A 23740-nucleotide genomic window follows, 5' to 3' on the forward strand; every position below is an offset into this window, starting at 1 on the left:
CCTCAATGGTGAAAAACTGAAAGCCTTTCCACTAAGATCAGGAACAAGACAAGGTTGCCCACTCTCACCACTCTTATTCAACATAGTTTTGGAAGTTTTAGCCACAGCAATCAGAGAAGAAAAGGAAATAAAAGGAATCCAAATCAGAAAAGAAGAAGTAAAGCTGTCACTGTTTGCAGATGACATGATACTATACATAGAGAATCCTAAAGATGCTACCAGAAAACTACTAGAGCTAATCAATGAATTTGGTAAAGTAGCAGGATACAAAATTAATGCACAGAAATCTCTGGCATTCCTATACACTAATGATGAAAAATCTGAAAGTGAAATCAAGAAAACACTCCCATTTACCACTGCAACAAAAAGAATAAAATATCTAGGAATAAACCTACCTAAGGAGACAAAAGACCTGTATGCAGAATATTATAAGACACTGATGAAAGAAATTAAAGATGATACAAATAGATGGAGAGATATACTATGTTCTTGGATTGGAAAAATCAACATTGTGAAAATGACTCTACTACCCAAAGCAATCTACAGATTCAATGCAATTCCTATCAAACTACCACTGGCATTTTTCACAGAAGTAGAACAAAAAATTTCAGTTTGTATGGAAACACAAAAGACCCCGAATAGCCAAAGCAATCTTGAGAACGAAAAACGGAGCTGGAGGAATCAGGCTCCCTGACTTCAGACTATACTACAAAGCTACAGTAATCAAGACAGTATGGTACTGGCACAAAAACAGAAAGATAGATCAATGGAACAGGATAGAAAGCCCAGAGGTAAACCCACGCACATATGGTCACCTTATCTTTGATAAAGGAGGCAGAAATGTACAGTGGAGAAAGGCCAGCCTCTTCAATAATTGGTGCTGGGAAAACTGGACAGCTACATGTAAAAGTATGAGATTAGATCACTCCCTAACACCATACACAAAAATAAGCTCAAAATGGATTAAAGACCTAAATGTAAGGCCAGAAAATATCAAACTCTTAGAGGAAAACATAGGCAGAACACTCTATGACATAAATCACAGCAAGATCCTTTTTGACCCACCTCCTAGAGAAATGGAAATAAAAACAAAAATAAACAAATGGGACCTAATGAAACTTAAAAGCTTTTGCACAGCAAAGGAAACCATAAACAAGACCAAAAGACAACCCTCAGAATGGGAGAAAATATTTGCAAATTAAGCAACTGACAAAGGATTAATCTCCAAAATTTATAAGCAGCTCATGCAGCTCAATAACAAAATAATAAACAACCCAATCCAAAAATGGGCAGAAGACCTACATAGACATTTCTCCAAAGAAGATATACAGACTGCCAACAAACACATGAAAGAATGATCAACATCATTAATCATTAGAGAAATGGAAATCAAAACTACAATGAGGTATCATCTCACACCAGTCAGAATGGCCATCATCAAAAAATCTAGAAACAACAAATGCTGGAGAGGGTGTGTAGAAAAGGGAACCCTCTTGCACTGTGGGTGGGAATGTAAATTGATACAGCCACTGTGGAGAACAGTATGGAGGTTCCTTAAAAAACTACAAATAGAACTACCATATGACCCAGCAATCCCACTACTGGGCATATACCCTGAGAAAACCATAATTCAAAAAGAGTCATGTACCAAAATGTTCATTGCAGCTCTATTTACAATAGCCAGGAGATGGAAACAACCTAAGTGTCCATCATCGGATGAATGGATAAAGAAGATGTGGCACATATATACAATGGAATATTACTCAGCCATAAAAAGAAACGAAATTGAGCTATTTGTAATGAGGTGGATATACCTAGAGTCTGTCATACAGAGTGAAGTAAGTCAGAAAGAGAAAGACAAATACCGTATGCTAACACATATATACGGAATTTTTTTAAAAATGTCATGAAGAACCTAGGGGTAAGACAGGAATAAAGACACAGACCTACTAGAGAATGGACTTGAGGATATGGGGAGGGGGAGGGGTAAGCTGTGATAAAGCGAGAGAGAGGCATGGACACATATACACTACCAAACGTAAGGTAGATAGCTAGTGGGAAGCAGTCGCATAGCGCAGGGAGATCAGTTCGGTGCTCTGTGACCACCTGGTGGGGTGGGATAGGGAGGGTGGGAGGGAGGGAGACGCAAGAGGGAAGAGATATGGGAACATATGTATATGTATAACTGATTCACTTTGTTATAAAGCAGAAACTAACACACCATTGTAAAGCAATTATACTCCAATAAAGATGTAAAAAAATAATAATAATAATTTGTTCAGCATTAGTATGTCCCATTCAATGCAACCTTGTGTCAGAGTTGTTATCTCATAAAATCCTTGAGACAACTCTATGAAGTGTAATCTTTAGGTTTTAGTCAAGGAATCTTGCATCAGAACCTTTGTCCTTGCTGCTACCTCCACCAGAAAATCCCTGTCCCATCCTCCTTTTCCTGGTTAACTTCTCCTCATCCTCTGACATCCAGGCCTGGCTTTACCTCCATTGGGAAGCAGTTCCCCATTCTCTCTAATCTCATAACCACCTATTCATGTTTCTGTCACAGCACTTAGCCCATTGTTTAATAATGACTTTTTCCATAATCCCCCTCCCCACCTGAGCGGAGCTCTTCACAGCCTGCCTGAGTTGTATCTGTCTCTGTGACCCCACCACCTAGCCCCATGTTAGACACATGGTAGACCCTAAATGCTTCCTGAACAAATAAGACATGTTAAGATTTTCCCAGACTCACACACCTGTTATGTGATGGAGTCTGGATCAAATTCTAGGTCCATGAGACCCCAAAACTTATTTCATTAACACTATCCTCTCTCCTTCCTTATATATATAACACGTGGCCTTGCCCACAAGAAAATGACAGTCTAATTGAAGAAGCAACGAGTCCACAAAAATTGGAAAGTACATACTGGAAGGTGAACATGATGAGTGCCTACAACAGAGCACAGCATGCTGTGGAAGCACAAGTTGGGAAGTTGATTCTGACTGAGGGACTAGAGAAAACATGAAAAATGAACCTTGGCCCTAAATCACATCATGCATAAAAATGAATCCGAGATGGATTATAGAACTAAATATAAAAAGCTAAAACAATAAAGTTTCTAGAAAAAAACAGAAGAATGTCTTTGTAATCTGTGGGTAGGCAAAGTTTTCTTAGGGCACAGAAAGCAATGACCACACAAAAACCTGACAGATTGGACTTTATCCAAATTTTAAATTTCTGATCACCAAAAGATACCATTTAGAAAAAGAATAGGCAAACCACACACTGGAAGAAAATATTCACCAAACATGTCTGACAAAACACTGGTATCTGGAATACATAAGAATACCTACCAAAAAAAAAAAAAAAAGAATACCTACAATCAGTAAGGAGACAAACAACAAAATTAAAATTGGGCAATAAAATCAGATGTCCATATACTACATGATTCTATACGTACGACATTCTGGAAAAGGTAAAACCTTAGGAACAGAACATAGATTAGTGGTTGCAGGAGCAGGGAGTGAGGAGAAGGTATAAATTACAAAGAGGCACAAGGAAAATTTTGCAGTGATGGTAACTATATTTTTGATGATTGTGATAGTTATATGACTATGTTTTCAAAATTCATAAAAAAATGCACCTAAAAAAGGTGAATTTTACTGTATGTAAACTATACTGCATTAAACCTGACTTTTTTAAATGAGCAAAAGATTTCAACCGAGGGACTTCCCTGGCAGTCCAGTGGTTAAGACTCCTCATTTCCAATGCAGGGGGCACGGGTTCAATCCCTAGTCGGGAAGTTAAGATCCCATATGGCGCATGGCGTGGCCAAAAAAAAAAAAAGATTTCAATAGATACTTCACACAAGAAGATATACAAATGGCTAGTAAACACTAATAATATTTTTCAACACTAGTCATTAGAGAAATATAAATTAAAGCCACAATGTCACCATAATGGTTAAAATTTAAAAAATTGACAACATCAAATCCTGACAATAATGTGGAGCAACTAAAACTCTCATACATCATTGATAGGAATGTAAGATGGTACAACAACTTTGGAAAACAGTTGAGCAGTTTCTTACAAAATATAGACCTACCATATGACCCAGAAATTTCAAGCCTAAATAGCTACCCAAGAGAAATGAAAACATGTCCACAAAAAAGACTTGTACAAGAATATTTATAGCAGCTCTACTCATAAAAGCCAAAAACTAGAGATAACCCAGATGTTCATCAAGAGGAGAGTGGATAATTAAACTATGTTATAGGCATACAGTAAAATACCACTTAGTAACAACCAAAAGAAAAAGAAAGAAAGAAAACCACCTACCGATACTGCAACAACTTGGATGAATCTCAACATCATACTGAGGGAAAGAAAGAAGCCTTAACAAAAGAATGAAGTTATGGAAAAGGCAAAACTAATTTATGGAGACAAAAATCAGAACAATACTAGCCCCTGGTTGAGCTGAGTATTAGGAGTATGTAGACAGGGGTTGTTGAGGTGGGGATTGACAGGATGGGGCATGAGGAAGCTTTCTGGGATGGTAGTAGGGTTCTAGATCTTGACAGGGGGTTGGAATACACAGTTGCAGGCATTGGTTAAAGTCATCAAATAATGCACTTAAGTTTTGTGCATTTTATTGTGTATAAATTTTATGTAAAAATATAAATAAATGACATGCATGCTGAAATGGTTTAGTGTGAAGTATAGTGATGTCTGAACTGACTTTGAAATGTACCCCAGTGTATCCCTGGAGAGAGAGAAAGAGAGAGAGAGAGAGATGCTCTAGATTTTTAAGGGGAGAATAGCTGGAGGTATGAGTAGATAGGAGGCAAATTATGGAGGGTCTTAAAAGCCATGTAAAGGAGTTTAAAATTCATTACAAGGAATTAGAGACCAACTGAATGGTTTTGGGTAGGGCAGTGACATAATGAACTTGATATTCTGTTTGTGGTATGGAGAATGGATCCAGGCAGGGACAGAAAACAGGCAAAAACAGTAAAGGAGGGGGGATTGTAGCCTGGATAACAGCAGCAGCAGTGAGGATACATTCAAGTGATAAGTGGGAGTGAGAACTGGTGGTTGAGTGGATTTGGGGATGCAAAAGAAATAATCTGTAATAAAAGGACAAGAAATTATAAAACAAATGAAAAACAATTCTTCCTACAACTCATAAACAGAAAGACAAAAAAAAAATTTTCAAAACGGGCAGCAAAGGATTTGAACTAGCATTTCTCCCAAGAAGGTATATAAAGTACATGAAAAGAAGTCCCACTCCATTACTCACTGGAGAAATGCAAATTGTATTAGTCTGCTCAAAGTACCATAATAATATCACAAACTGAGTGGCTTAAGCAATAGAAATTTATTTTCTCACAGTTCTAGAGGTGACAGTCCAAGATCAAGATGCCAGCATGGTGGGTTTCTGGTGAGGTCTCTCTTCCCGGCTTGTTGATGGCTGCCTTCTTGTTGTGTCTTCACATGGCTTTTCCTTTGTGCATGTGTGGACAAAGAGAAATCAAACTTTCTGGTGTTTCTTCTTATAAAGCCACGAATCCCCTCAGATCCTTATGACCTCATTTAAACTTAATTACTTCCTTAGAGGTCCTCAGAGTTGTAAGATGTAGTCATATTTCCCACTCGGGAGACTAAAGTCAATAGTCAGGGCAAGCAGAAAGAGACAGAGAGAACTACATGGATTCCTAGTCTTGGTTTGCAGCAGTTCTTGAACCCTAGCTGCTTTGTTTTGTCTGTTCAACCATTCCTTTGATTCCATGGGCCAATAAATCTTCCCTTTTGCTAATGCTAATCAGAGCTGTGTTATTGCTACCAACAAAATAATCCTAATGTCGATGAAACAACTGAGGCTCAGAGGGATCCAAGATTATAGAGCTAGGATTTATACTCAACACTAATTCCAAAACTGGTATGTATATATATACCACCATAGATTTAATTGGCCTGGGGAAGACTTAGAGAGGATATGATACATTCATGGAGCTGACGTTACAAACTGTTAACCACCTGAGGATAGGAACAGACTGACATCTTTTTCTTGATGCCCTAACACAGCCTGACCCCCAGGAGGCACTTGACAAATGTTTGTTGGAAAGAAAAAATGGAAATGATTGCCCAGCAAGCAGTGAGCTCCCCAACGTTGGATGTATTTGAACAAGGGCAGGACGTTGTGTGTCTGAGATGCTATAGAAGCAACTTCTATTCAAGGAAGTAAACAGAAGACATCCAAATCCCTTTCCTTTTTAAGAATGCATGATTATAAGAAAACAGTCATTTTACCTTTCTTTCCCCTTGCCTGGAGCATATGAGATAATATCCAAAGAGTTCATATGGGTGGTTTTGACTCTCAGAGGAAAGAAAGGAAGGAAAGAAAGAAACAGCAATCCTTGGGTCTTCCAATCCAAGCTTTCCCTCTCTTCCAGGTTCCCTCCCACCCCAAACCAACCGCAGACCCCTGGGGAGTGTCACCTGTGTCAGAAGGCTGACATCCACGGGCACAGAAGTATTGTGTGGGTTCATTAGAGCATTGCTTCTCAAATTTTAAAAGTCACCTAGGGGTCTCATTAAAATGCAGCTTCTGACTCAGCATGTCTGGGGTGGAGGCTCAGATTCTGCCTAATAATTTCCCAGGTGATGCTGATGCTGCTGCTTCTAGTTGGTCTACCGACTGCACATTTAGTAGCAAGGCCTGAGAAGATCTCCAGTGACAGAAACCGTTAAATCCTTGAAGTACACTAACTGACTTACTTCAAGAAAGAGGCAGAATAAAGGGGACTCTGGAGCACTCCATAAGTTCAGTGATGTATCAGTAACTTCAGAGAACAGATTTAACACTGCCGTGGGGCATCACATCAGGGAGACAGCAAGAAAGCCAGACTGTCAGAAGCGCACAGAGTTAGAGAGGAGGAGTAATGCATAACAGGGAACCTAACTGCTACTTTAACGTTTCACAGCAAAGATATTTCAAACAATCATGGCCAACAGAAGTAAGAAAATGGTATTGCTTTACTTCCCTCAGTTCCCTGGTTCTATGCAAGAATTCCAGGCCTTTCGGCACTCATGAAGTTTTATCTCCAACCCGACATTTAAAGCACTCTGCTAATGTGAATCTTCAAGCCTCAAGAGCTCCATCTGGGCTCCCTAGAAGAACCAGGCCAAGGGGAGAGCTCTGCCCAAACAAGTTTGATTGTAACAAGTCCCACCTCCCTTCTCCCCTGATTTGCAGGAAATGGGGCTAAAGACAGAAATCTTATTGCCATCAGCATGAATTTTAAGTCACACACATGTAGATTAATCCTGCCTCTGCCCTTTACCAGCTATGTGGCCTTTGCCAAGCAACTTCTCCCCTCTGAGTCTTAGATTCCTCCTCTATAACGTAAGAAAACAATGGCAATGACTACCTCTCTCCATAATGCTACTGACACCGTCAGCATTTGTAGGGGAATTGGTTGATGTTGTTGTAGTTAAAATAACAGTTTACTTTATATACTTTATACATACTTTGTATTGTGGGGAATTTTTTATGAAAGATAAAACTATGAAGATATTTATAGAGACTCCTAAAAAGAAACAGGAAGTCACTTTAAAACAAATTCTTCCATGTCATGTATGGTTATAAGGTAAAGAGAACATTTCTTAGAACAAATACTCCTGCATATTAAATGAGTGGTCATCTTCCAGGACATCCCTTTGACAGTTTAGACCAGTGATTCACAGCTGGATTTGGGGGAGAGGGGATGGTCAGAGCCTTCTCAATTTAAACATACCCCTCCCTCCACAAAATTCTGATTCCTTTTCTGCCCCATACTAATCTTTGTATCTATTGATGCAACCATTATGCCAAGCATTTGGGGGCTTCCTTTCTTGGTAACCTCTGGCTCCTGCTGGCCACGCAACAAAAACAGTCACATTATTTTGTCTTTAACCAAATATGCTCTTCTCCAGCTGGATCACTCATCTTATTCACCAGATTTGGCTCCACATAGGTTTTGACTGTTTCCAACTAAGTTCTTCCACTTTGAGGATATACAAGTGAATATCCTAATAGCCCTGAATACACTTGCCAAGAAAAACAGACAGTTCACTCTAAAGTAGAATTCGTGTGTGATGTCCTCTTCAACTTGATAACAGCCATAGAGAGCTACGGACTGAACTGTGTCCCTCCTCCATCCCTGCAAATTCATCTGTTGAAGTCTTAACCCCCAATTGTGATGGTATTTAGAGGTGGGGTCTTTGGAAGGTTATTAGGATTAGATGAGGGTGGGGCCCTCATGATGGGCTTAATACCTCATACAAAGAGGAAGGGACACAAGATCTCTCTCTCTCTCCCCACCACTCCCTAATGTGCACTCAACAAGGAAAGGCCATGAGAGGACACAACGAAAAGATGGTAGTCTGCAAACCAGGAAAGGGTCCTCACTGACACAGAATCTGTCACCACCTTGATCTTGGACCTTGCAGGCCCCAGAACCACGTGAAATAAATGTTTGTTGTTTAAGTCACTGAATCTATGGTATTTTGTTATAGTAGCCTGAACTAAGACATAGAGTTTTCAATTACTAAATCTGTCAATGAATAAAAAGTAACTCTGACCTGAAAGGAATGCTGGGTATGGTTCTTATGTTCTCTGGGTCACAGCTGTGGGCTCCTGTGAAGATATTTAAGTTTATTTATTAACAGCTGTCCTCTTTTTCCCTCCTACATACAGGGTGGTGGGTTTCTAAGAGCTTTGGAGAGGTTTATTTTTGTCTATTGAGTGGATAAAAGACATTAATGAAACCATTTGGGACTTCAGGGACTGGCCTTCACCCACAGAAGTCAAGGGGAGGCAAGCGTGAGTGACCATTGATTATTAAATGTCCTCTAAGCAAAGGAGCATCACCGGACTGGACTGATGGGCATTTAAGTGTGTGGAAAGTAGGGACAGTGCCATATATGCATTATGTATAAAGAGGCACCCCAGCTTTCTTACACAAAACAATTAATGAAATCACTTTGTGAAAATGTAGACCTCCCCCTCCCCCACTTGACTACCAGCTGGTCCAGCCTTTGAACCTATAGCACCACGTTATGATGGCTCCAAAAATTTGGGTCAGCACAATGTTTAAACTCTTAAGTGGAACCACTAATCTCCATTAATCTGACTGTAAAGATGAGAAATAATGCTTAATACAAAAGCATAAGAGTTGGTAATGCATGTTCCTCTGACAGGCTGCCTTAATACACACCAACTCCCGCCCAAAGAGCAGAGTCTTCAGAATTGCATCTGACCATTCAAAATCTATTCCTGAACCTTCCTGGAATTCTCTCCATACAAGACAACGGGACCCTAGGGAGCATCCACCATGATGTCCACAACGACATTCATTCCATGGGACTTCTAGCACTCCATGCCCCCACCCACTACCATCCTCTCTTTCAAATGGGCAGCACAACAGTGAATAAGTGCTGTGTTTATGGCTTGACAGAGCTGTGACCCTGTCACTGGCCCAGATGGCCATAAGCTGAGTGGACCAGTAGGTTCAGTAGATGCTTCACACCCATGTGACACTCATTCTGGCTGGAACATAAGGGAAACATGGAGTTCTTTTCCTGGTGGGGACACTTTGGGACTTTGGGAAGTTCCAACTACAGAATAAGTGCTTCTCATTCTCCTCATCCCTCCTCAGCCTTACTGCTCCTTCCTCTGGGTCATTTTCTCAAACCATAGTCCATGAAACCACCTACCGGAGAATCACAAAAGCTGTGGTTAGAAATTGACATTCCTGGGCCCCTCCCCTAGAACTACTGAATCAGGATCTCTCAGGTGGGACTCAGGAAAACCACATTTTAAACAAGATGTACCAGTGAGACTTAAGCACAAAACGTTAGAAACACTATCTAAATTTTGTAAAGTTCTTACAAGAGCCCAGCCAAAAAATGGCCATGCATGAGATAATCCAGCCCCAGCACAGTGATTTTGGACTGGAAATTCCCATAGTGTGGTTCCCAGGCAAGCTCTTAAAGCAAAAGTTAACATGTATCAAGTGGAAAAACATGTACAGACCCAGGACATAGAAAGGCTGTGACATCTGTTTTTAGTAGCCACTGTTACTATAGTCTTCCTTTTGTCCTATCAAAGCAACAATTATTGAGTGCTCACGATGTGCCCAGTGCCATTCTAAGTGCTTCATATGTATTAACTCACTAAAATCTCATAACACTCTATGAATAGAACTTTAACTATTAGCCCTCATGAGGGGACAGTGAAAAGCTTCAGAGAGGAGGTGACATTTAATTGGACTCTGAAGGATTGGTGGAAAGATATCATCTTTCACACCTCACTTATTAATTCAACTGCCACCAGGCAGTATCCTCACTGCCATTTTATGCCTCCATAAAAAGACTTTTTAAGTCTCCACCACTAACTCCCTAGAAATAAGGGATAACAGTGTTTGGGTTGGTTATTGACACCATGAATTACAAGGCTGACTTCTTATATGGGTTCCTGAATTGTAATTAACCATTTGGACTCTTGTCCTAACCCAAAGAATGACTCCTTTTGTGGAAGTCATTCCACAGAGAGGCTGGCTGCCCACTCTATGCACAGGTAAAGCCATCTCTGTCTGTGTTTTCTGATGAAACTGAGCTGTGGCAGGAGCCAGAAAAAACGAGGCTTAATTCGTGAACGTTAGAACCCAGATCAATGGTCTCCTTTCCAACAGAATTCACATGTATGGTAGCCATTGTCTTTAACTGTCAGGCCCAGACCTCTCCCCACCCTTCTGGTAACAGATCCTAAGCCCAGAAGTTCTACAGTAGACTAGTGATGGCTCCATCCTCTTGACTGGAGTGGGGACAGCAGCCACAGAGACCAAGGATGGGCTTGTGACCCAAGGAAGGATCAATCAGAATCCTTCCCTGGGGTCTCCTGGCAGAAAGCACCAAAAAATTGTGAATCTAGGGGTCCCCACAGCAGCATTCTCTATCCCATGGAGAAATCTGTCTGCATTAAAGAGTGTAGTCAAACAAGAATGAGAAAGACAAGGACTTCCCTAGTGGTCCAGTGGGTAAGACTCTGCACTCCCAATGCAGGGGGCCCAGGTTCAATCCCTGGTCAGGGAGTTAGATCCCCCATGCATACCACAATTAAGAGTTTGCATGCTGCAAGTAAGACCCGGCTCAGCCTAAATAAATTAATTCAATAAATAAATATTTATTTTAAAAAAAGAAAAGAATGAGAGAGACAGAGACAGAAGGAAAAAAGATAGAGAGACAATTGACCACCATCTTTTGAGTACCTCAGGCCAACTCCAGTCTTACCCTTTGTATAGTTAGGTTACTGGGGTGAATAAACTTCGCCTTTAGATTTAAATTAGTTCAAGATGAGTCTCTATTAACTTACCAACAAAAAATTTCTTACTCACGGAAACATCTCATCTTGCCACTCAATCTTGTGTCCCACAGACACAAGGATGAAAATAACTTGAATTTTTATTGATGCTTGGTGTTCAAGGCACTCATCCTGTTATCTTTCTGTATCTACCATGTCATGTACACTCTGTCAAGGTACTGGGGGCACAGAAGTGAACAAAGTGGTGCTCTTGGAGCTTAAAGTCCAAGTAATCACACAAATAAATGTTTATATTACAATTTTTTTTTTTGGCCACACCACACGACTTGTGGAATCCCAGTTCCCTGACCAGGGACCAAACCTGGGCCCCCAGCAGTGGAAGCACAAAGTAATAACCATTGGACTGCCAGAGAATTCCCTACAATTTTTTTAAATGCTACAGAAGATAATGATAATAAGAATCAATCCTACTGGGGAATGAGAGTGGGAGAAGGGAGTCTCCTCTCCAAGAGTGGCTTTTGATATTTACACTGAAATCTCAAAGACAGTGGGAGCCATCCAGGCAAAGATGGGGTTGTGAGCTTCCCCAAGAGAGAGCTGTACTGTGAAGGCTCTGGGTCTACAGAGAAGCACATAAGAAGCAGAAGAGAGCAGTGTGTTTGGAGTGGAAAGAGATCAAAATGAGACTGAGGGGCAGGTAGGAGTAAGACTGTCATGGCCTGTCAGGCCATGTTAATGGTCTTGAGCAGCCAGTGGAAGGTTATAAGTAGGAGAGTGATGCACGTGGGTTTACACTGTATGAGGATGACTCTGGCTTCTGTGTGAGGTCCAAAGTGGAGGAGGCAATACTAGGTATAGCAGGAGAGTAAGGAGGTGACTGCAGTCAGACACCCAGGCAGGAGATGATAACGGCTTGGACTAGGCTGGTCAGTGGAGTGAATAGATCTGAGACTCACTTAAAAGACAGAATGGAATGTGTTATTGATTAGCTACAATGCAGGGAGAGGATGACTCCAGTTTCTGGTATGAGCACTTGAGTAGTTTGTGATGCCACTGATTGATTTGGGAATGTCAGAGAAGAAATAGGTTTTGGGGGGAGATTTTAAGTTCAGTATGGGAAATTTTCTTTTTTAGATGCCTGTGAGACATCAAATGGAAACAGCAAGTAGGTAATGTATGCATTACTTCACTTAAAACAACAGATTGATATGACAGGTTTTACTGCACCCATTTTACAGGTAAGGAAAGTGAGGTTTGCCTAATATATAAAATAATTTAGGGAAACCACTGGTAGTAGGACTAAAACTTCCTACATCCTAGTCCGAGTGTCTTCAGTGAACCATGCTGAATCCTACTACACTTGGCTGATTAAACAAACAAACCAAAAATAATATAGAATAAGGCATAATGTCAATCCAAAGTTGTGTGCTGTGAAATCAATGTTGTGCTGTCCAGTATTTGGTGTCAGTTTGATAATGTAACAAAACATGTGGAATCTGCCCTTGTACTTCATAGACTGACAATCAGACTTTAATTGAGAAAACAGTGCCCAACCCCACTGGGGTTTAAAGCTTCATCTGTGCTTTGCATTTGTACCAAACATTGCAACCATTATTGGTAAAAACTGTCAGAATACATTCATTCTAATTACGAAAAGGAAACTATTTCTCAAAATGGTTGCTTTACCAACAGCACCTACCAGCTATATATCCAGATGAAAGAGACAAGTGGAGTTTTGTTTTTTTAAAAAATCAATAGATTGGCTCTTATGGAAGTCATTAATGCAAACTGTTTAGCAAGAGAGAATGATTTTTCATTCCTAGTTGGTATTCCATAAAAAAAAAATGCTGCACTGAGTCTCTAAACAAATCTATGATTAAGGATCATTATCCATAGTGCCTGTAGAATGTTCCCTGGTCCACTGACTAGAAAGAAAGGATGTATTTGGCTCTAAGTGGAATCTCAGATTGGCTGTGCAGAGGCAAGCCAGTCTGGGCTGGACCCAGATGTAGTGGGAGCCACCTTAGATTCTTGAGCAGGGGTAATGAGAGCAATATTTGCAAGTTCAGCCTGGTACTTTGATCAGTCTTATGACACGGCCCTAGAGTTAAACTGCTAACTAGAGGAAGTGTATCCTGAGAGTGGAGACACTTGTTATCCATCTTCATGACAACCTTCCCCACCTCAGCCCCTAAATTGGTAGCATGTGTACAAGAAGGGCTTGATAGGTATATGCAGAATGTGGGCAGCAAGGGTTGGGGACTGGGAAGAGTTTTATGAAAGACACTGATTTCCTTGTCCTTTTCTACCATTATAAAGCACAGTGGGGGGGGCTTCCCTGGTGGCGCAGTGGTTGAGAGTCCCCCTGCTGATGCAAGGGACACGGGTTCGTGCCCCGGTCCGGGAAGATCCCACATGCCACAGAGCGGCTGGGCCCATGAGCCATGGCCGCTAAGCCTGCGCATCTGGAGCCTGTGCTCCGCAACGGGAGAGGCTACAACAGTGAGAGGCGCGCATACCGAAAAAAAAAAAAAAAAAAAGCATAGTGAGGTTTTTTCTAGCTTGTAAAAACAGATTTTTATGGATTTCTGACTTTATGCCTTGGTTTCATTTCTAAATGGAACTTGTCAGCCAAAAAACCCAACTGGCAATTATAGGGAGGAAACAGTTTTGAATTTCTGAGTTGGTCTGAGATAATAAGGCTGGGATTTCCTACTACAAAGAAACTGTGGGATATTTTCTGGAACTTTCCATGCTTATACTGGTTTGGATTCCAGTAGCACAGATCTTGCTGTCAGATCTGGCATACTTGAAATTGCAGTACTTCTGAAGCAACTGGGTGTCTGTTCCTTCTGGCTTTCTCTGGAGAAGTCACATCATGCTGATGTGAGGGGCGACTAGGAGTCAGGTCCCTAGGGTCCAGTACCCTCTGTCACTACCTCAGTATGTGTCTTGAACAAGTTGTTTCACCTCTCTGTGCCTCAGTGTCTTTTTCTAGCGGGAGCAAGGGTGGGCCCAGACAGCCTCCAATGTCCATTCCAGAAGTGCAGACCATTTACTAGTTAAAAAGCACTCCTCCCATACATTTTCATTAGGGGCTTTACATCAAATGTTACAGAGAAAAGTAAGAGAATGATGATGTTCCAGGAACTAAAATGCACACATAGAAAGGTAGGCTGGGTGGGGGCCAGCTTGCAGGAGCCCCTCAGCCACAGTGGACCATCTACGTCCACATTTAACTCCAATCTGAAAGCAAGTGAGCTCAGGTATTGAAGAGGCAGCTGTTAATGACCCTCCAGGGAGCTCCCATCATGAGGGCCCAGGCACTTACCTCTCGGCCCTGCCAAGGTTGAGTTAAGAATTCTCTAGGTAGGGAATTCTCTGGAGATTCTCTGCTTAAGTTTTTGGAATATTTCCCTTGAGGAAACCATTCCCTGGGAGATGGACAGTCAGATTGGATAGGTGGGGAGGTATCCAGTTAACTATTTCTGAAGGGAAAAAATATGTCTTGTCTGTGACACCCCTCCGGCCTCCATCTCCCCCTAAATCTCACTCCCATACCCACATGGACACTCCCCTCCCAAAAAAGGAGTCCCCAAAGGAGAGAGGCTCCGTTTGTTTTAAAAAAAAGTCCTGTTCTCTTGGCCATTAATCATGCCTGTAAGAGCGTTTATTAATGCCCTGTCAATTGTTCAGAGTGAAGGCAGCCTGTCAGCTGTCCTCCCTCCCTGTTAGCTGTGTGCAAACACTGGTGATTAAGCGCCAGATTTAACATCCTCATGAATATTTAAGAGGCTGTTTTTGAAAGTTTCCTGTCCTTTTACACTAATAGCCCCATTAAAACCTGTTTACAAGCCAGTCAGGAGAGTAACTGCATGCACTTAAAACATGAGAGCTCTCCCCCAAGAGGGGCACATGACCACGTGAAGATCGATAGGCAGCTTAAAGTAAGACTGTCTGCCCGCCCCCAGTGGAGCCCAGCCCCATGAGAGCCACGTAAAAGAGCTGGAAAGGACCCAACTTGTTAATTAGACCAGTGAGGAGGGGCGTGCGGGAGCAAGCCCTGGTTACTGGGCTCCCCGCTGCCCTATGTGGGGTGACCCCAGTTCCAGAGACTTCAAAAAAGTTGCCTGAATGATTTCAAGGGCAACCAGTCCCAGGCCAGCCCAGGAAAGGAAATTTGTCTCTGGGCCTGCTCACCTGCTGGCTCTTGCCCTCCATGCACCACCCCAAGCACTGGGCTCTGCTTCTGTCCCAGGCTCATCAAATGAATCTTATCCAAGGAGCTAATAAGGGCTTAAGGAAAGGAAGTATAATGAGAGGGGGGCCCTTGAAGATTTCCAGAAGCTTTAAGGGTCCAAAGGGAAGCGAGGCAAATTCGTAAGAGGGTATTGGGAATGGGGTGAGATGTCTCTTTTCTGCATAGAAGAGCTGGTTTGCCATCAGCACATGAGGCTGCCTTTCCTGCAGTTAGGAAAGAACACAGAAGTGGGGAAAACCACTTGCTCCTTGAAAGTAGGAAGACAATTACCTAGTGTTGTTACAGACAAAGGAATGGACAGACCAGTGGAACAAGGGCAGGGGGTTCTGCTGAAAGGCAGTGCAGTCCACTTCCTCCCCAGCCCCAAGAATGGGCAGATGTGCAGAGAGACCACCCTCACTCCAGGAGGGGGAACTCTCAAACACTAAATCTGCTTCCCCATCCATCACCTGGTCTGTGCTGAAAGAGTCCAAGAATCCCTTTTAGAGCAAGGAGATGTGCCCCGAACTTTACCAACTGAATTCTTACTGTTCAATACAAAGTTCACCATTTGGAACACTTCATGTTCCTGCAGCATTGTGGGGTTCCTCAAAACGCAGGCCAGGACTGCTCTACTTTTTATCTGACATATTGCCTGGCCCAGAGATGACTTTTGCGTTCTTCTATGTAATACATGCATGGTGATACAGTACATTCTGATTTATAATAAGAATGTAATTGTAGCAACACTCACTGATCTGGAGCATAGTAATCTAGGGATGTCTCCTCTCCAAAGATTCTATGAGAACCAAAAGTGAAGCCAAAAGCCTTCTGAGCAGGCAAAAAAAAATTTTAAGCATTTTACTCATCAGGCCCATATTCCAGTGGGTTAACAACATTTTTAACATGATTCCAATAGGTTTGGCTCCCTGTATCTCTAGTCAATTACAAAGAGCAGAGGAGAAGCTAGAGACAGACACACTGACAGTAGGAAGAAGTCATAGCTCTGGACAGTGAGTAAGAATAAAATTTTCAAAACTCTAGAAAGTGAGTCAAGAGCCCCAACCACACAGCAGCCTGGGGTCATTCATTCCAGGGGCAAATATCTTTCCACATCTCTACCTGCCCCTGCTGCCAATAAAAAAGGCAATAAGCTCTAATGCCTCATGAGTAATGAAATAGAAAAGGGTGAGACACAATTCTTTGAAAAGTCTATCTGTAAGAGTTAAAGCTTTTGTAGTTCGGGAGCTTAGAGCTAAGCCTTCAGCTATCCAGAAAATGTATCTCCAGAATAACTCATTTATCCTCTTTTTTTCTTTCATTATATTCACATTTCATGTTTCCCCCAAAATGTTCAAAAGAATCCAGACAAATTTATAGACCAGGAGAACAGGTTGCCACACCGAGAAGCAGGTTTCATTACTTTCCAGGCAATGGTGTCCTGGAGCTAGGTCACCCTGGCTCAGGAGAACTGAGTGTTAAATGCTCAGGAATTTTTTGGGCTAGCATTAAACACAGACATTCTTAGACATTAAATTATATAAACTTACACGCAAATAACATACTAAAGACAGAGGTAATAAAGAGTCAAAGCTCATCACTTCTTAATCATCTTACTGGATTTTACTCTTATGGAATCTGTGGTGAAAATGCCTCCTAATGGTGGCTGCAGCCCATCACTCCCGAGGCCACATTCAGTGACATCCCTTCGGCAGCTTGAAACGGCCATAGTAGGAGAAATTGGCAAATGCCACACTTGGGGTTTGTTCGGGGTTTTTTTCCTCCCAGAAAGGTGGCTGTTAAACAAGTACCAGCACAACACTGTTTGGGACACACACACCTCCGGCTGTTAAGGTTACACTGTGGATTCCTGAGTGAGCAGGGGAAAGTCTCTGTGTCTGGGGAAGTGGAAAGGCAGATGGGCTGGTTTTCAGGTGACCTCTGGCTATGTGACCTCAGGCAGTGGCTTCCTCTCTCGGGGCCTCCCTTTCCCCAGCTGTAAAATGGGAGTATTGAACTTGACAGTCTCTAAGGCCCCTTCTGGTTGTAACACTGTCTGACTCTAGGACTCCTCATTGACTCTCAAGTCAAACAGACATAAACGTATGACAGTCTGGCCCTTGGCAGGTGGGAAGGATAGAATTTAGCTATAGAGCACTTCCTCTTTCTCAAATACTGCCCGAAAGAATGTAATAACATGTGTAAAGCAGTCAAAAGGACGCAGACCAAGTTGAACAGGATCACAGAACATGAAGTTCCCATTTACTTTCATTCGTTCTTCAGCCCCCAACTTGCCATTAACACCAGCGAAGCTATTTCTGAAATTCAAGGTATTCGCTGAATAATAAAAGCCCCAAGAAATCTTGTAAGTGTTCAGTATTATGATCCAGAGACTTACAGAGTGATGCCCTGGAAAATGAAAAGGCTTTGGAGTCAGAAGACCTGGATTTGGGTTCTCGACAACCCAATTCACTTTTTCTGCTTGTATAAGCTTGGTCAACTGAAATATCCTCCAGACCCAGCTTCCAGTAAAATGTGAACAATTTCTGGTAGTATAGACTGTGCAGCCTTTCTAGAGAGACTTTTTGGTGGTACTTATTCAATTTAAGTATCTGTCTTATGACTCAGCAACCGTTCTCTTGAGTTTGCTTCCCACGGAAATTCCCATCCAGGCTCATCAGCAGTGCAGAAGATGTTCGTGTGCCAGAGTTGGAGGTTACCAAGGTTTCCACTAGGGGGCATAGACGAGTAAACCATGATGGACTCAACACTGTGGAATATTATGCAACATTTAGAGGCAAGGGAGTAGATACACACAGCAACACGGATCAGTGTTGAGTAAAAACAATGCAAACAACAGTGAGAGCTAAAGAAAATGGATGCTTATGTAAACAAAAATTGCACACATGCTAAACAAAATATACTTTTAGATGTGCACATATAAATAACAAGATAAACATCGGACACATTTAGAATGATTGTCTGTGTGGAGGCAGAGAAGTGGGAGTGGGAGAAAGAGAGAGATAAAAGATAGTGTATTGATTAATTAATTATGAAAACAACAGAGGGGCAGCAGACAAACTAGATACTTAATGTGCCATGTAATAAGTATGATGAACTCAGTCCTCTAAACCTTAGCCCAATTAAAAAATAATGAAAATGATAATAATACTTTACCTACCCCCACACAGTTTTGGTGAGGGTCAAATGAATAATGTATGTGAAAATAATTTGTGAACCATGAAATATTACTCAGGTATATTATTATAATCATCATTTCTGCAGTATATCTGAGAAACAGTGAATGAGGGCTGAAAGAAATATTTAAGGAATATAGCAAGGTATCTCATCTTTCTGTCTTGATAAGTTTAGCTGATAAGGTTAGAAATCCCTTAATTAAACATGACTCTGTAAATCACAAGTTTTTAAATAAAACTGTGGTCACTCTCGATTCTTCTGAGTAACTTATTTGTGGTCAACACTGCCAATCGCCAGCCCGTTGGCATTCTCCCTGCTTCCTTAGGGATCCAGTTGTTCACACAGCATGGTGTCTTTATTTCCAAAGGATCAGCTGTGATTTGTCCAAGACGAGCACAGTAACCCCATTTCTTGGAATGGAGTGAGTAATTGCTGTAGGTGGGACTCAGATCTGGGAAAAGATATATCACGGGAAGTTTGTTTGGAGGAGCCTTGTTGAAGGAAAAATTTCCCTGTTTAAAAAAAGAGAAAGAGAAAGAGATAAGGTCGAAGGCTTTCATCTCCCCTTACCTTAAACATGAAGATGTGCTGTTTGCAGCTGAAGCAGCCACTGTGACCATCAGACAGGAAGCCTAAGAACAAGCAGACAAGATGGGGTTAATTGAGCAATATGGAGAAAGAACCACCACACCAAATCTAAAACCGCCTAGACCTCTGGCTATTTGAGTTCATTAAACGTCTTTATTACTTTAGACACCGTGAGTCAGATGTTACTTTCAGTCAAACACTTCCCTGCTGATACAATTTTTAACCTGGCCGGCCTTGAAAGGAGATGTCCATTTCCTATGCATATTCTGAGGGAAACATCATCATCTTCCCACCTTCCCAACATTTTCCCAAATGTTATATTTGGCAGACTTTACAGGAGCAGAGAGCTGTGGTTTAAAGCAGGTGGGGCCTGACTGTGTTTTGTGTCAACCAGAAGAGCCAGCATAGGTGAAGTAACCCAGGCCTCTGTTTGACACATCAGGAGTTCTGAAAAGGTGCCACATACCTAATTTTACCTCTGAAGCCAAAGATGATGAGAAGTGCCTCATAAGGAAAGGTCAAGGACAAATGTGTGGGCTGAAGATGAGATGACTTATGGCCTTAAAATGCCATTGGGGGGCTTCCCTGGTGGCGCAGTGGTTGAGAGTCCGCCTGCCGGTGCAGGGGACGCGGGTTCGTGCCCCGGTCCGGAAGGATCCCACATGCCGCAGAGCGGCTGGGCCCGTGAGCCGTGGCCGCTGAGCCTGAGCGTCCGGAGCCTGCGCTCCGCAACGGGAGAGGCCACAACGGTGAGCGGCCCGCATACCGCAAAAAAAAAAAAAAAAAAACCACACACACAAAAAAAATGCCATTGGGTCTGGGTGTGGAAGAGGACTTTGACTTGTTCTGTGTGGTCCCACTGGACCAATGGAGGGAAGTTTTAACTTGGGATATCCAATTAGAGTTGCCCAACTCCAGGAGAGCTTATGCTATAAGACTATGAGCTCCTGGGCCCTGAATGTGTCCGAAATAAAGCATTCTTCACTGAATAGCAAGTCTTTAGGGTTCCATTCAAGCCCAAGATTCTAAGATTATGTTATCCTCTTGAAAAACATGCAAATTATCTTCAGGACCATAATTCAGTCAATACAGGTGATAGCAGGCCCTTGATGAAGATAACAATGCAGAGTGGAGAGTCTGAGGTCATCAAAAATTCTTTTCCAACTCTACATTTTAGAGAACAAAAAAATATGGTCATTTCCTAAAGAGCTGAAAATAGAATTACCATATGATCCAGGAACTCCACTCAAAAGAACTGAAAGCAGGGTATCAAAGAGATATTTGTACACCCATGTTCATAACAGCCTTACTCACAATAGCCAAAAGGAGGAAGCAACCCAAGTGTCATTGATAGATGAATTTAAAAATGTGGTTAAAAAAAAATGTGGTATATGCATATGAATAATGGAATATTATTCAGCCTTAAAAAGGAAGGAAATTCTGACTCATGCTACAGCATGGGTGAACCTGGAGGATGTTATGCGAAGTGAAATAAGCCAGGCATAAAAAGACAAATACTGTAGGATTCCACTTGTGTGAGGTACCAAGAATAATCAAATCCACAGAGACAGAAAGAAAAATGGTGGTTGCCACAGTTGTTTCATGGGTACGGATTTCCAGTTTTACAAGATGAGAAGAGTTCTTGAGATTGGTTACACCACAATGTGAATGTACTTAATCCTATTGAATGATACACTTAAAAGGGTTTAGATGGTAAATTTCATGTTATGTGCTTTTACCACAATTTTTAAGGGATAGGGTTGTTAGGTACTTTTATAGGACCCAGATCCAGGAGATCTTTTCTCCACAGTCCTGGATGCAAGGACCCCCATCCCCTCCACAGGCAGAGGAAAAGCAAACCCATTCTCAGTGGCACCGAGGGGGAGGAAAGAGCAGGCGCAGCCACTGCTCAGAATCTCTACCCAACAGCTGGCCCTGTTTTGGAGAAGTTATCATCCCCCTCCTACAAATGGCATTGCCCTGACTCCTGCTGTAAACTTTTCTCCATCTAAACAAAGAACCCTAAAAGGAATCACTGAATTAAATAAGAGTTACCTTCAACCTCAGCCATTCTGACCCCTCTGTTCTTGAGACCCAGAGGGGGAAAATGATTTTGCCTACCACCATGCCTCAAATTAGTGACAACCAAGACTAGAACCATCAGAGTTCCAAAAACCAGCCCCTCCACTCACAGGTAGGTTGGTGCAAGTATTATTTAGCATTGCTAAAGAACTTCAGATTTGCAAAGTGCTTTATGCTCATCTATTATTCATGCACTAATGAGAATACTTAGATTGTGCCTTTTCTCCAAGGAACTCAAAGCACTTTGTAAATGTTAACTCATTCACCCTCTATGTCCCAATGGGACAGACAGAAATCCTCACCCCTTGGCTTTGCACTTGGTAAAGAGTAAGCCCGGCAGAGGCAGCAAGCATGATGGAAGGCAGGCTCAGAACCAGGGGCTTCCAATTTCCTGTGCCCTTACTGTCTTCTATCCGTCTAAATAGTGCTCCTGGTACTGAAATTAAAACCCTAGAGTCCAATGAGATATTTCTCTGAGACTGAACGGCATGCATGATAGCAGAGAAAGGGGGCTTAAGTTGTAGGGAGAGGGAGAAAAAAGGGAGTAAGGATAAAAGGAACATTTTCTAGCCATATTATAACAGCTAACATTTACTGAGCATTCAGACTTGCAACTCCTGAATCATCTTACTGAATCCTCATCTTACTTGTATGATTAGATAATGATTATCCTTTTTCAAATAAGGAAACTTGGGGACTGGAGACGTTAAGAAGCTTTCTCAAGGCCACCCCTAGACTGTGGCAGCACTGTGACTAGAACCCAGATCTCGCTCCAGGGCTTGTGCTCTAAAGCTACATGTGAAACTGCTTCTTCCCAACATTAAGGGATAATCATGCCAGAAACCATTACTCAGTAATGTCACAAAATCCCATTCTTAGGAAAAGTTACCAACCAAGGTCAATAAGGAGGCAGAGGGATGAAGGAAAACCCCCCAAGAGGATTTTCGTACCCTTCCCTCTGGTATCCCATCACCTGTGACTTACGTACACCACGGTACCAGCCATTCATAGTACAGCTACACACTTGCAAGACTGCCTCTCTTCCACCAGACTATGAGCTCTATGCCTTTGCCTTCTTTGCATCCCTAGTGCCAACATATTACCTGATTCCCAGGAGGTGACCAATATGTATTTTTGGGAAAGGAGAGAATACAAGAGTTTAAGATATCCCTTAATGCATGTCTGAACGAATTGTCAATGATCCTATGATTCTATATTTATAGCTATTGACATAGGTCACAAGTTTCATTTTGAAATTTCTCTCTATACTCGTCATCTTCCACAAATAGGTAACAATCCATCAACAGATTATTAAACATCTGCACCTTTACAGGGCTGTGGGTGTTCTGACGACATCCATGAAGTAATCTTCACCCTCCCAGAGTTTACATTCCAGTTAGAGACATGATAATGACACACAAGAGGCAACTGATGAATGACACGAGATAAATTCACATGCTAAACTAAAGTTAAAACTAGAGAGTTTGGGGGAGTTGGGACTGGGGAAGGCTTAATGAAGAGAGTGATATCTAACAAGACCTTAAAAGAAGGTTAAGTGCGGCTAGGAAACAAAGAGAATGGTCCCACTGAGAGAACACGTGGTGCCAAGACAGGGCAGTGAGTGTGGGCTATGGACAGGTCAGGAGGAGAACCAGCCTGCCAGGAGCAGGTGGGGTGTATTACACAGGCATTTCTTTGCCAGGAACAGAAGCTCACTCAACTCCTTGAAAACCAGCCACTGGCATGGGATATGCAAGAAGCTATTCAACATTAACCTCAGTGCCAAAAAATCATTTCTCTACCCCTTTGTTCACTAACGAAGGAGAAGGGCTTTAAACTGGGGTGTCCTCTTTTAATGAATACTAACTCATTGAGATTCATAACTTGAGTTGAAAAACCAAGAAATCAATAAAGAAGCAACGCATTCTACATGATATTAAAATTTTCTAGTACTGCAGTAATTAGAACTTCAAACACTAATAAGACTGTACAGTTAATTAGCAATAGTCATAAAAGTCTAAGAACAAATATCCTATGTATTAAATACAACAACTAATGTAATTGCACGTACAGAAGGAAAAACTAAAGGGAGAGATGGTTACAATTTTGCCCAATAATGCCAGCTCAGAAACTGAAACACTGTTTTCCTTGGTGTTTGTGGCTACAATTCCTTATTGTGTAATATTATTATTACACAATTCCTTACTATAGTAATATTATTTTCATATAATCTTCACTATTGATATCAGAATGTTTTATTTCTCATTAGTAG

At 41.8% G+C, this 23740-nt stretch overlaps 1 long non-coding RNA gene across 1 annotated transcript in view; it reads right to left on the minus strand.

Annotated features, from left to right (window-relative positions):
• LOC137203307 (uncharacterized) overlaps nucleotides 1-23740 on the minus strand; it is an 88768-nt gene that overhangs the window by 39589 nt on the left and 25439 nt on the right. The window contains exons 2-3 of the long non-coding RNA XR_010933042.1: nucleotides 19369-19430; nucleotides 5388-5501 (exon numbers count right to left, since the gene is read on the minus strand). This is a non-coding gene — a long non-coding RNA (uncharacterized lncRNA). The remainder of the gene's footprint in view (nucleotides 1-5387; nucleotides 5502-19368; nucleotides 19431-23740) is intronic.

This window comes from Pseudorca crassidens, chromosome 12 (genome assembly GCF_039906515.1).
Source record: "Pseudorca crassidens isolate mPseCra1 chromosome 12, mPseCra1.hap1, whole genome shotgun sequence".
In the NCBI taxonomy this organism is placed as follows: Eukaryota; Metazoa; Chordata; class Mammalia; order Artiodactyla; family Delphinidae; genus Pseudorca; species Pseudorca crassidens.